Genomic DNA, 12500 nt, shown 5'->3' with positions numbered 1-12500 from the left:
CTGGAACCATGTGGTTGGTAAGCAAGCTACTTACCACGCAGCCACTCCTGCGCCTATATATATATAAATATTGTTATATATAAATATTGCTTATTTTTTAAACTTTTACTTGTTTCCATCATTGGGCTGCGACTACGGTGAGGCACCGCATCGACAGGTTTAATCAACCAAATCGATCCCAGCCACCAATTTCTTTTAAAGCTTGGTACTTATGGGATCGGAGCCTTTTGCCGAACAGCTAGTGGCGATAGAATTCAAACACGCGCGCTCGTAAATGAAATTAAATGAAGCTCTTTTCTTTGACACTACCAATTCTATCAAATTATCCCACCTTCAACAATAATAATAATTATTTATAAACGAAGCTAAAAGAAGTTTCAACCCCAGTATTTGACTGGTACTTATTTTATCACCTCCAGAAAGATGAAAGGCGAAGTCGACTGTAGCAGAATTTGAACTCGATACGTAACCTGCCGGCACAAATACCTATTTCTTTATTACCCACAAGGGGCTAAACACATAGAGGACAAACAAGGACAGACAAACGGATTAAGTCGATTATATCGACCCCAGTGCGTAACTGGTACTTATTTTATCACCTCCAGAAAGATGAAAGGCGAAGTCGACCTTAGCGGAATTTGAACTCGGAACGTAACCTACTGGCACAAATACCTATTTCTTTACTACCCACAAGGGGCTAAACACACAGAGGACAAACAAGGACAGACAAACGGATTAAGTCGATTATATCGACCCCAGTGCGTAACTGGTACTTATTTTATCACCTCCAGAAAGATGAAAGGCGAAGTCGACCTTAGCGGGATTTGAACTCGGAACGTAACCTGCTGGCACAAATACCACAAAGCATTTATGCTTGACGTTCTACTGATTCTTCCATAACCCGCCCTCCCCCCCATCAATAATGTTGGCTTCAAATTTTGGCTCAAAGCCAGCAAGTTGTGTGGTGGGGTTAAGTCGATTACGTTAATCCCAGCGCTCCACTGGTACTTATTTTATCGCCCCCAGAAGGATGGAAGCAAAATTGACCTCGGTGGAATTTGAACCCGGGGCGCAAACTGCCAGAAAGCAATTTTGTCTGGCGTTCTACTGCTTCTTACATACCCCGCCCCTCGTCAATGATATTGACATAATTCTCACGTGATTATCAACCTAGCATTCTCCCCAGTCATATTATTATCTATATAAACATTTACCAACGTTTTCCAACGAAAGTCCTTCGTATTAAAAACATTGGCTCTTATAAATGCAGAGATCGCACTGTTTGCAGGTTACCTGCCGTTTAAATGTTGTAACTTTCAGTTCATTTTCACTGGGAACTACCTAGGAATAAACATACAGTTCAAAGTTAAACTATAAAAGGAAGAGAAATACCTTTGAAACAGAAGCAGTAGTAGCAATGAAAATATACATTAACCAACGAAGAGGGAGGGTTGTAGACAGTTGTTCAATCAGCTAGAAGTAGCAGCCATATCTTCCTCAAATTACAGCGATGACTTAAAAGAGAAAGTAAAATTGAATAAAGAAGTGAAACGGGTCGACCCCGGTACTTATTTTTTAAAAGCTTGATACTTATTATATCGGTCTGTTTTGCCGAACCGCTAATTTACAGGGGCATCAACACGCCAACACCGCTTGTCGAGCAATGGTGGGGAACAAAAACAGACACAAATTATAATATATACGACGGGTTTCTTTCCGTTTTCATCAACAGAATCCACTCACAAAGATTTTGTTGGCCCGAGGCTATCACAAAGCTTCGGTACGTAAAAAACACGTGCCCGCGGTGCCACGCAGTGGGACTGAACCCGGAACCATGTGGTTGGGAAGCGAACTTGCTACCACATGTCTGCGTCTGCACCCTATCGATCGCCATGTTGATTCGTTAGCTACTGCACGTATTTTTTTTCTCTCCTTCTTTCTGTGTTTTTCTCTCTCTGTGTATCTTTCTGTTGAAGAGCGTAGGCTCGAAACGTTAAAGACTTGTTTTATTTATATTTCCTGAGCGCCATACTAATACAATTGTTCGTTTGTTTTCCACCTGCCTTCGTCTTTTGTTTATTTTCATAAAGCTTCCCGTATATTATATATATATATATATTATATATATATATTCACACACCAACTTCTCACCTATATATATATATATATATATATATATATATATATATTCACACACCAACTTTCTCACCTATATATATATATATATATATATATATATTCACACACCAACTTTCTCACCTATATATCTATATATATATATATATATATTCACACACCAACTTTCTCACCTATATATATAATATATATATATATATATTCACACACCAACTTTCTCACCTATATATATATATATATATAATATATATATATATATATACACACACCAACTTTCTCACCTATATATATAGATATATATATATATATATATAATATTCACACACCAACTTTCTCACCTATATATATATATATATATATATATATATATATATTATAATTATATATAGAAGAGAGAGAGAGGAGAGAGAGAGAGAGAGAGAGAGGATAGAGAGACAGACAGACAGAGATTTTTGCTCTTTTGTTTTTGTTTTTGTTACGTTTTTTTGTGGTCGACCGAGGTAGCTGAACCAGGTTCATAGAAGAAAGTAAGGATACACTGAAAGGGTGCAATTTAAAAGAATTTTGCATCAGGGTTGTTATGAAAGTAAATAAATGGGTTATAACATGGCCGAGTTGTACAAACGTTAAAGATAAAACAACATTGCGGCGACAGACAGTGTCAAATTCTGACTGAGAATATGGATTCTTTGAACCATGATAGATTATAAAGGAAGTGGGGATGGGGGTGGATAAAGAGAGGACGTCAGACAGTTTCACATCCATTAATTTGTCTTAATGAATGATGTCGTCAGCTTTCGAATGAGGCAGGTTCAACTTGGGCAGCGAGAAGACATTTTTGACACCCTCCTTATGAGTGATGCGTAGAGCTGCGACGACGTATTTATGGGCGTTGTTTGGCTTTTTGGAGAATTGCATATGGGTGGACATCAATTATGCAACTGTAATAGGTGATAGAAGACACACACACACACATGCACCCACATACACACACACACACAACCACACACACACACACACACACACACACACATATATATATATATATACATGTATATATATATATATATATATGTGTGTGTATATATATGCATACATATATATTACATATATATATGCATATATATATATATATATATATATATATATATACATACATATACTCTAGTTAAAGCAAACTGGCTATGGCAGTGCTGGAGAACTGCTATCTCTCCCGCTCAATCTCTCTGTTTGTATCACTCTCTCTCTCTCTTTCTCTCTCTATCTTTCTCTCTGTCTCTTTCTCAATCTGTATAAGTGTGTGTGTGTGTGTGCTCATAGCAAAAGAGGGGTAGGAGGAAGAGGGAAGAGAGAGATAGAGAGAGAGAGACAGAGAGATTGAGCGAGAAGGTGATAGGGAAATAGGTAAACGGGTAGCGAGGGGTTATATGTTATGTAAAGTGAGGCATGTAGCCGTGAATGTTATGAGCTGAGACCGACCGCATTAGCTGGGAGTCGGATTATTATAATCTGTTATATTCTGTAACAACTGTTTGGATTAATAACAATTATCTCTATACATCTCCCCTCTTTCCACCAGTTCTACTATTTATAAGTTTTCTCACTTCCTATGTTTTTCATTCTGTTTATTTCCTCTTTCACTATGACACTTCCCCCTCCATTCCTTTCTCAATTAATTAATTAATTAATTATTCTATTTGATTGTTACTTCCTCATAAGCCAATTTCCGTATTCACTTTCGCGTTAACCGTGTCCTAATGGTCCGCCCTGCAGCACTTTTCCACTCTTAGCACTATCCGAGCTTCACCTAAATTATTATGTTTTCTGGAGAATATTTCTCCAGACAAAAACTTGTGGCATCCTTTCAAAAAAATGTTTTTATTCGCCTCATCATTAGACTGAAAACAACGTAAAAGAAATTTTGTCTGAAAATCGTATATATTTCAATTGAAACTGGGTTTCAGGATAGATTTGTTCTTTAACTATTTAAAGAATATAAGGGCCGCGAGCTGGCAGAAAAGTTAGCACGCCGGGCGAAATGCGTAGCCGTATTTCGTCTGCCGTTACGTTCTGAGTTCAAATTCCGCCCAGGTCGACTTTGCCTTTCATCCTTTCGGGGTCAATAAATTAATTACCAGTTACGCACTGGGGTCGATGTAATCGACTTAATCCGTTTGTCTGTCCTTGTTTATGCGCTCTGTGTTTAGCCCCTTGTAGGTAGTAAAGAAATAGGTATTTCGTCTATTTTCGTCTGCCGTTACGTTCTGAGTTCAAATTCCGCCGAGGTCGACTTTGCCTTTCATCCTTTCGGGGTCAATAAATTAAGTACCAGTTATGCACTGGGGTCGATATAATCGACCTAATCCGTTTGTCTGTCCTTGTTTGTCCTCTATGTGTTTAGCCCCTTGTGGGTAGTAAAGAAATATATTTAAAGAATAGAAAAACATATGGTAATATCGTATAGCTATTGCGGTGTAAAGAACTTTACTGTTTGGTTTTAAAATGAATAATGGAATCACAATCATTAGAATGCCTTCCTCGATTGAACCAAATCATGAAGCGCTACAATGAAATTACAATCATCATCATCACTATAATCATCCTTAGTGCTATCATCACCATTTTACTCCATTCTCTTGACTACCCTTGTCCATTTATTATCTATATTTGTTGCAAAAGTTGAGTGTGGGCTGTTCTTTTAGATGTCCCCACTTCTGTAACAACCACTGTTGAATTATTCCACTCAATGATCTTTGCACTCAATAGATGTTCTTCTCTCTTCGAGAGAAGACACCACCACTTAGCGATTCCCTGAAAATGGTTTTTACTCAAAACAGCCCTTTTGCTGAATATATCAAAGTATTGTTTAAACTTCGAAGGCAGCACGACAGTCGTATTAAAGATACACATTCACTTATTTACATAAATATAAACATGCATAAACTCGCACATACACGTACAAACACATACACATTCGCACACATTCACAAATACAAAAAGTACCAATATATACAAATAGCAAGCAAGCACAAAACACACATGTATATATTCGTCCCTATATCACACCTTGTTGGTGTGATATAGGGATATATCTATACAAACACAATCCCTCATATACATATGCCTCTGCCTAAATGTGTGTGTGTAAACACATAAGTATCCGTTTCTAAACATCACACACGCACACAAACACACACATATACACACGCATACACACACCTGTAGATAGTATCTGTGCGTGTATAGATAGATAGATAGATAGATAGATAGATAGATAGATAGATAGATAGATAGATAGATAGATAAATATGAAGGTGGGTAGGTTGCAGGCAGTTTTATGGCTCGCATGACGTTCTTTTGCCAGTTTTCGAGAGGTTTTACGTGGATCTTTCTCAAAGACGGTCTTTAATTGACCGTCATCGATGACAGATGGGCGTCCACTACGCTCAACATCTTCAAGGCTCAGGTCTTCACTGCGAACCATTTTCGAGTTGACCACTGGCCATTTCCTCGCCAAATGTTTCGCTCATATAGCGAGCAGCTTCAGCTGCTTTACGTCTTTTTTTGAAGTTGAATAGCAAAATTGCTCGAATAACGCGCTTTGACAGTTCTATTTCAGATGGTTGTAACAACAGTAAAAAATATCGATGTTAACTTATTGATGCATTTGGGCAAGTCTCTTTCTGTATTGTCAGGCAATTGCTGCAAAAAAAAAATTTTTTTTAATTCAAAACTTTGGAAAAGTCCGGTACAAATTCTTCATGATTCAAAACGTTGCCTATTCTTTACTCAACCTGATTTATATATATATATAATTTCAACAATTGAGGGTAAAATTAATTAATTAATCAATTTCACCAAGTATTCAGTATGCAAAGGGACCATTTAAGGCGAATTCAAATTATTACATTATATAAAAGGGCTTAGTAAAATAAATTACTTTGCCGCATACTGAACTCATTAGAAATAGCAGCTAAAAAAAACTTTTTTTAAAACTATTTCCAATACTTAAAGAAAACCTCTCTCATATAGTGTTTGCTCAATTCAACTCACGCAAATATGGGGGTAGAGACATTAAAAAATCAAGTGCAAAGGTTATTTGAGCAAACACTATATGAGAGAGGTTTTCTTTAAGTATTGGAAATAGTTTTAAAAAAAGTTTTTTTAGCTGCTATTTCTAATGAGTTCAGTATGCGGCAAAGTAATTTATTTTACTAAGCCCTTTTATATAATATATATATATATATATATAATATGTATATATATATTTATCTATATATATGTGTATATATATATATGGATATATATATATTTATATATATATACATAATATGTATGTATATATATATTATATATATATTTGTGTGTATATGTGTATATATGTATGTATATGTATATATATACATATATACACACACACATATATATATATATACATACGTACATATATACAGACGTACATACATACATACATACATACATACATACATACATACATACATACATACATACAATTATATATATGTGTGTGTATTCATGTATGTCATGTATGTGTGAGTGTGTGTGTAAAATTTGATGGCAGACTCAAGAGTCGAAAGTTCCTAAGTGTTTTACTCCAATATTCAGGCATAGTGCAGATGACCTATTGTGTCACCTGAGTATTTTCCCACAATCTGTTCCTTCGAATGTTGTGACTAGTACATACCGAATGTTTGAGGTGCTGAGTGAGTGCTGACTAATTGGTGTGTTTTGGGTGCAGATATGAATCAGAAGAGGAGGACAGATTTAGAAAACCAGTTAACAGGAACAATTTGACCTGTCACCACTAATTATAATGATGTAATCATTCGGTTCTGTACTAAATGATATAAACATACCTATCAAGTATATACTCATGTTTGTATCAAGTATGTGTATGTATACATTCTCGCATGGTAAGCCACGCATGGTAAGCCAGTCCATTACACGGAAACAATTTACACTATGTACTTCTTACCTCATTACCTATTTGAACTTTCAAATAATTAGGATACAGGTGCGACAACTGATTTTTTTATAATGTTATTTTGACTGTTCGTATGTTCGTATTTGAAATCTGAACGAAGGCTTCCTAAGTTTTATTGACCCTATTAAGATTGCGGAACTAATCTCCAAGAGTGCAAATAGTGTTCAGAATTGCTGATTGAACATAACCCATATTATAATCATCAGAGTCGTTAGATACATGAACGACGAGCTTCCGCACAGTTTCCTCTATATCATATTCACTCACAAGACATTGACCTTGCTTGCGTCACAGTTGATTGTATAGTTGTCCATGAACACAACACACAGCCCGATGTTTTTGAACAAGATACTTTGTTTCACGTTACTCCAGTTCCCTCAGCTGTAGAAATGAGTTGCGACATCACTGGTGCCAAGCTGTATCGGCCTCTGGCTCTCCCTTAAATAGCATCGGTGGCGTCGAGAGGGGAGGTTGATATGCATGGATGACTGCTGATCTTCCATAAATAACTTTGCCCGGTTTTTTGCCATGAAGGGGAACTTTCTAAGTTCAATTCCATGATCATTCATGACCGAAGAGGGTCTTGTCCTTAGTTGCCCATGAGAAACCTAAAACTTCCCTGTTAATATTAAAGTATTTATCGGTTGTAAATGAAACAATCAAACATAACACAACGTACATTTGAATATCAACACAAGTAATGCCAACCAGAAGATATTTGAATATGGCGCCTTTATAACTTTAATCAGCTTCATTGGGTAATGTATTTAAATACTTGTGAACAAGAGAACTAGTAGGATTTCAGATCTTTCCCTTTTAAAATAGAAAATCTGTTGATGTATTCCCCTTTCATTCAATTACGTTTATTGTGTTACATCACATTTGTATTTGTACTAACGGTGAAGGACGTTTAGTAAACGAACATCTTGGACAAGATTATCTAAAGCATACATACGTACATACATACATACATACATACATACAACATACATACATACATACATACATACATATCTTTTATTTTTTACTTGTCTCAGTCATTTCACTGTGGTCATGCTGGGGCCGAACAAATCGACCCCACTACTTTTTTTAAAAACAAAAAAAGTCAGGTGCTTATTGAACTGTTCTTTTTTCCCCATGGGTTGTGACCTCTATAAAAAAAACTACTTGATATTTGTTAGCTTTGTACACATGGGGAACTAGCTTGTAGATTTAGGAAAGCTCTGAAGGAGACCAAACTCAACATTAAGATCGTTGAAAAGCCAGGGAGCTCCATCAGATCAGTTATGTTGGTCACACTCCTTCGAGAATACCAAATGCACCAATGACAACTACATGGTATGCAAGATTAACCCTGGCACTAACTGTAGAACTAGAAATGTAGTCTACAGCATAAGGTGCATAGAGGGGACATGACATACATTGGCGACAGATTTAGAAGCATTGCGGAGAAATTAAATGAGCATTTGAGACAATATGACGACAAAAAACAGTCCTCTATACTCTACCAACATGCCAAAGACCACCAACATGGAGACACACGGGGCCGACTTGACATCCGCATTTTATCCAATCACCCGAGGGACCCATCACTCAGACAATTACAGCAGTACGTCCTCATAAATGAAACATCCCTTGTACTAAATAGGAAATACACATAGAAATTAGTGATACCCCGATACCCACAATATATACATATACAGGTAGATCTATTAGTAGACTGTTATGTATGCAAATATATATATATATATATATATTATGTAGGCAAATAAATGGTTAAGTAGATAGATAGATGCATGGGTAATTCGGACAGACAAGCACACACGCACATACATACACAAAAGGAGACGGAAATGGATGTCCATATACACACATGCATATTACACACACACACGTGCGCACACAAACACATATACAGAATACATACAAATGTACACACATGCATATATATATATATATACACACATACATACACACATACATATATATATATACATACATACATGCACAAACATACATACATACATACATACATACATACATACATACATACATACATACATACATACATACATACATACATACATACATACATGCAAGCATGCATGCATGCACACTGACGCACGCACATGCACACGAACAAACAAATAAAAAGAACACAGCTCTGATAACGGACCGAGTCAAAAACTATAGAAGAGGTTGTAAGAAACAACGAAACTTTTAGGAAAATGAGTGGAAAACGAACCGGTGGGTATGTTAATTAATAAGGTATTAAAACAGAATGACTCTCTCCTGATACAACAATATATATATTCCATCTACGAAATCCATTCGCAATACTTTGGTCGGCCCGAAACTATCGCAGAAGGCACTTGCCGAAGGTGCCACGCGCTAGGACTGAAACCGGAATCGTGTGTTTACGAAGCAAACTTCTTATCGCACAACCACGCCTGTGCCTACATAGACGCTGTCGTGATTATTTGTTGTTATTATTGTTGTTGGTGATGATATTACGAATGGCGGCAATGATGACTGCTATTATATGATGAGGCGGAGTGTGAGTTACAAGAATTGTTATGATGGGTTTATACTGCTGCTGCTGGTGGTGGTGGTGGTGGTGGTGGCGATGCTGGTTCTTGTGGCGGTGCTGGTGCTGGTGGCAGTTCTGGCAGTAGTGGTTGTGGTGATGGTGGTGGTGGTGGTGGTGGTGGTGCTAATTACAGTCCTTCTGGTAGAGGTGTATTGTGGTGGTGGGAGTGTCGTTCGTGACACTGCTATGGGGTTTGTGTGAGTGGTTCAAGCAGTAGTGGAATGTGGTGACGGTGGTGGTGGTAGTGGTGGTGGTGGTGGTGGCGGTGCTTGGCAGTGGTGGCAGCGACGGTGGTTGAGACTGTGGTAGTGGTTGTAGTGATAGCTATGCACAATAGTTAGTGTGAAAGTGAGGATGAAGCTGGTGGTGGTGGTGGTGGTTGTGGTGGTGGAGGTGGTGGTAGTGGTGGTGGTGGTAGCGAGAGAGTTATGAAGGATGATATTGGGTAGTCGTAGGAGTTATGATGTGGAAAGTGGTAGTGGGAGGGGAGAATAATTCAACCGAAATAATTATCAATGATTTTTATTTTCTTTATATTTAATGTCGAGAAAAGAATAATGTGAAGAATTGTCTACAGAACGTTTAGGGGTGGATGGAGAAAGGGGAAGAGGAAGAGAGAGAGAGGGGAAGAGGGAGGGAGAGAGAGGAAGGGTGGGTATGTCAAGTGTTCGGTAAAGGAAAAAAGAAACTCTGCATGGGTGAGGTGTGAGAAGGGAGGCAGAAGAGGTAACAGATAAACAGCAGAGTACAGGAATGAGGGTGTAGAGAAACAGAGAATATGAGAGGAGAGGGGTGGTATACACACTCACACACACACACACACACTAGCGCGCACACACACGCACATACATACATACATACATACATACATACATACATACATACATACATAAGGCAGTGTTTGAGGGTAAGGCTCAGAAAGAAAGAGAAAAGGTATAAGTGATAGGTAGGTAGAATTGAGTAAAGTATAAAGTGTAGAGAAAGAGATAGAGTGTCAGATATAAAGAGAAGACGGGAGAGAGAGAGAGAGAGAGAAAGAAACAGAAGAAGAGGGAAAGCGAAGAGAAATAATCAAACAATATGGGAGAGAGAGAGAGAGAGAGAGAGAGAGAGGGGAGTTAGGATTGTTTTGTTTTTGGCATTTTGTTTTTCTGTTTTTGTTTTTGTTTAGTTTTTGTTGTGTGAGGTGACCTTCGAAATGAGTGTCAGTTGTGTATTTTTCCCTTTTAAATGGTTAAGAAACAGTTTTATGTCAGTGGGAGAGTTTGTCATTGTAATGCCTGCAGAGACAAAGTGACAATGATTCCAGTCATGTAATCTGACTTGGAGCAGCAGCTTCGAGAAGAAACGTATTATCAAGTCGCTTTCTAAACAGTGCAATTCCCTTTGATGTCTGTGCAAATCGGATGTTTTATTTGTTTAGTGAGTAATTCAGTTTTGAGGTCGAGTTCAGATCAAAGGCAACTCACTCACTAGATGCTTAGTCTGAATGGCTTGTTCCGTCGACTGATATTACGGTGACGGATGATAATACACAAGGAAAAAATACATAAATAAACGAAATGTCAGTCAAAGTTGAAATTATTCTCTGCTTAACCAATGATTGTCGTAAATAAAAGTTTTATTATCTTTACTTTATAATGATTATATTTTAGTTTCCCTTGTTGTGTTTTGATAATATTTGTTTGTATGTTTGTTTGTTGGGGTTTTTTTTGTTATTGTTATTGCTGTTGTTGTTTTACAGAAAAATCTAGTACTGGCGGATATTAAAACATTTTTAATCACAAAGACTTTAAAGTATGTTCAAAGAAACCATTTGTTAATTTTCACTTGCAAAACTCTCCTCCCGTCCTAAAAACAGTCTTTATTTATGATGAGGGCAGGGAATGGAATACTATTTAGATGGGATATTGTTAATACACGGTTGGAAGATAGGTTATTTTTCCTGTCGTTAATCGCCATATTTGTTTCTCTTTAGAAGCTGTCACGGCTTTTAACGTCAACTATGGAATCGTTTCGTTTAACTTGTAGTTATTATATATCATTTTAGTTGTGTATTTCTTTTAAAGACCGCACAGTTTTGCTTCTTTTTTTTTTCCATTCCGATAAATATTTTGCAGATGATTATCTATGTTATAGACCAAACTATCTCTTATTCCAGTTCCATTTATATATTATTGAAATCGGATTCAATAATATTTTTCATTGTTTTAATTTTTGTTTGTCTTTTACTGCAATGACTGGTTTGTTCCGGCTGTCTCCAGGGGAACGGCATTAATTTAATAACATAAAACCATCAATCATCTAGATGGTTTTCCAATATTCTATTTTCGTCGAAGTTATTGGCAATATCACAAGGCTATTCAGCAAACAAGGACAATTGGTAAAATAACAATTCTAGTGAACCAGGATTGACCAAATTCATCCAACAACGTTGTTGCTATAATGCTAAGATTATCTTGTAATAACTGAGAGTTTTTTCCAGTTCCTTTAAAGCAAATATTTTATACAATGGCAACAAACAGCAGAATCATATTTATAATTGAATATTTGATAAGTTACTTTTGTCAAAAAAAAAAAAGAAGGAAAGAAAGAAAAGAAATCATATGATGCGTAACTAGTCGACCATGATGAACGGAAACAACAGACAAACACAACCATGTGTGTGTGTGTGTGTATACATATGCATACATATATTGCGTGTATATCATATATATATATATATATATATATATATATATAAAAATATATGTACATATATATATCGTA

At 36.7% G+C, this 12500-nt stretch overlaps 1 protein-coding gene across 4 annotated transcripts in view; it reads left to right on the top strand.

The window, feature by feature from the left end:
* Nucleotides 1–12500, top strand: part of LOC115217374 (bone morphogenetic protein 2-like) — a 248443-nt gene that overhangs the window by 63461 nt on the left and 172482 nt on the right. Inside the window, exon 1 of one of the 4 annotated variants that reach the window (XM_036507692.1) lies at nt 9738–9743. The exons of 2 other annotated variants lie outside the window; for them this stretch is intronic. The gene's annotated coding sequence lies outside the window, so the exon portion shown is untranslated. Of the gene's footprint in view, nt 1–9737; nt 9747–12500 lie in introns of those variants that run through there. One more of the 4 variants, XM_036507694.1, reaches the window with a different exon arrangement.

The sequence above is a fragment of the Octopus sinensis genome, linkage group LG11 (genome assembly GCF_006345805.1).
Source record: "Octopus sinensis linkage group LG11, ASM634580v1, whole genome shotgun sequence".
NCBI classification, from domain to species: Eukaryota; Metazoa; Mollusca; class Cephalopoda; order Octopoda; family Octopodidae; genus Octopus; species Octopus sinensis.
The sequence above is the reverse complement of the archived record's forward strand: the minus strand, read 5'-3'. Positions and strand labels throughout refer to the sequence as shown.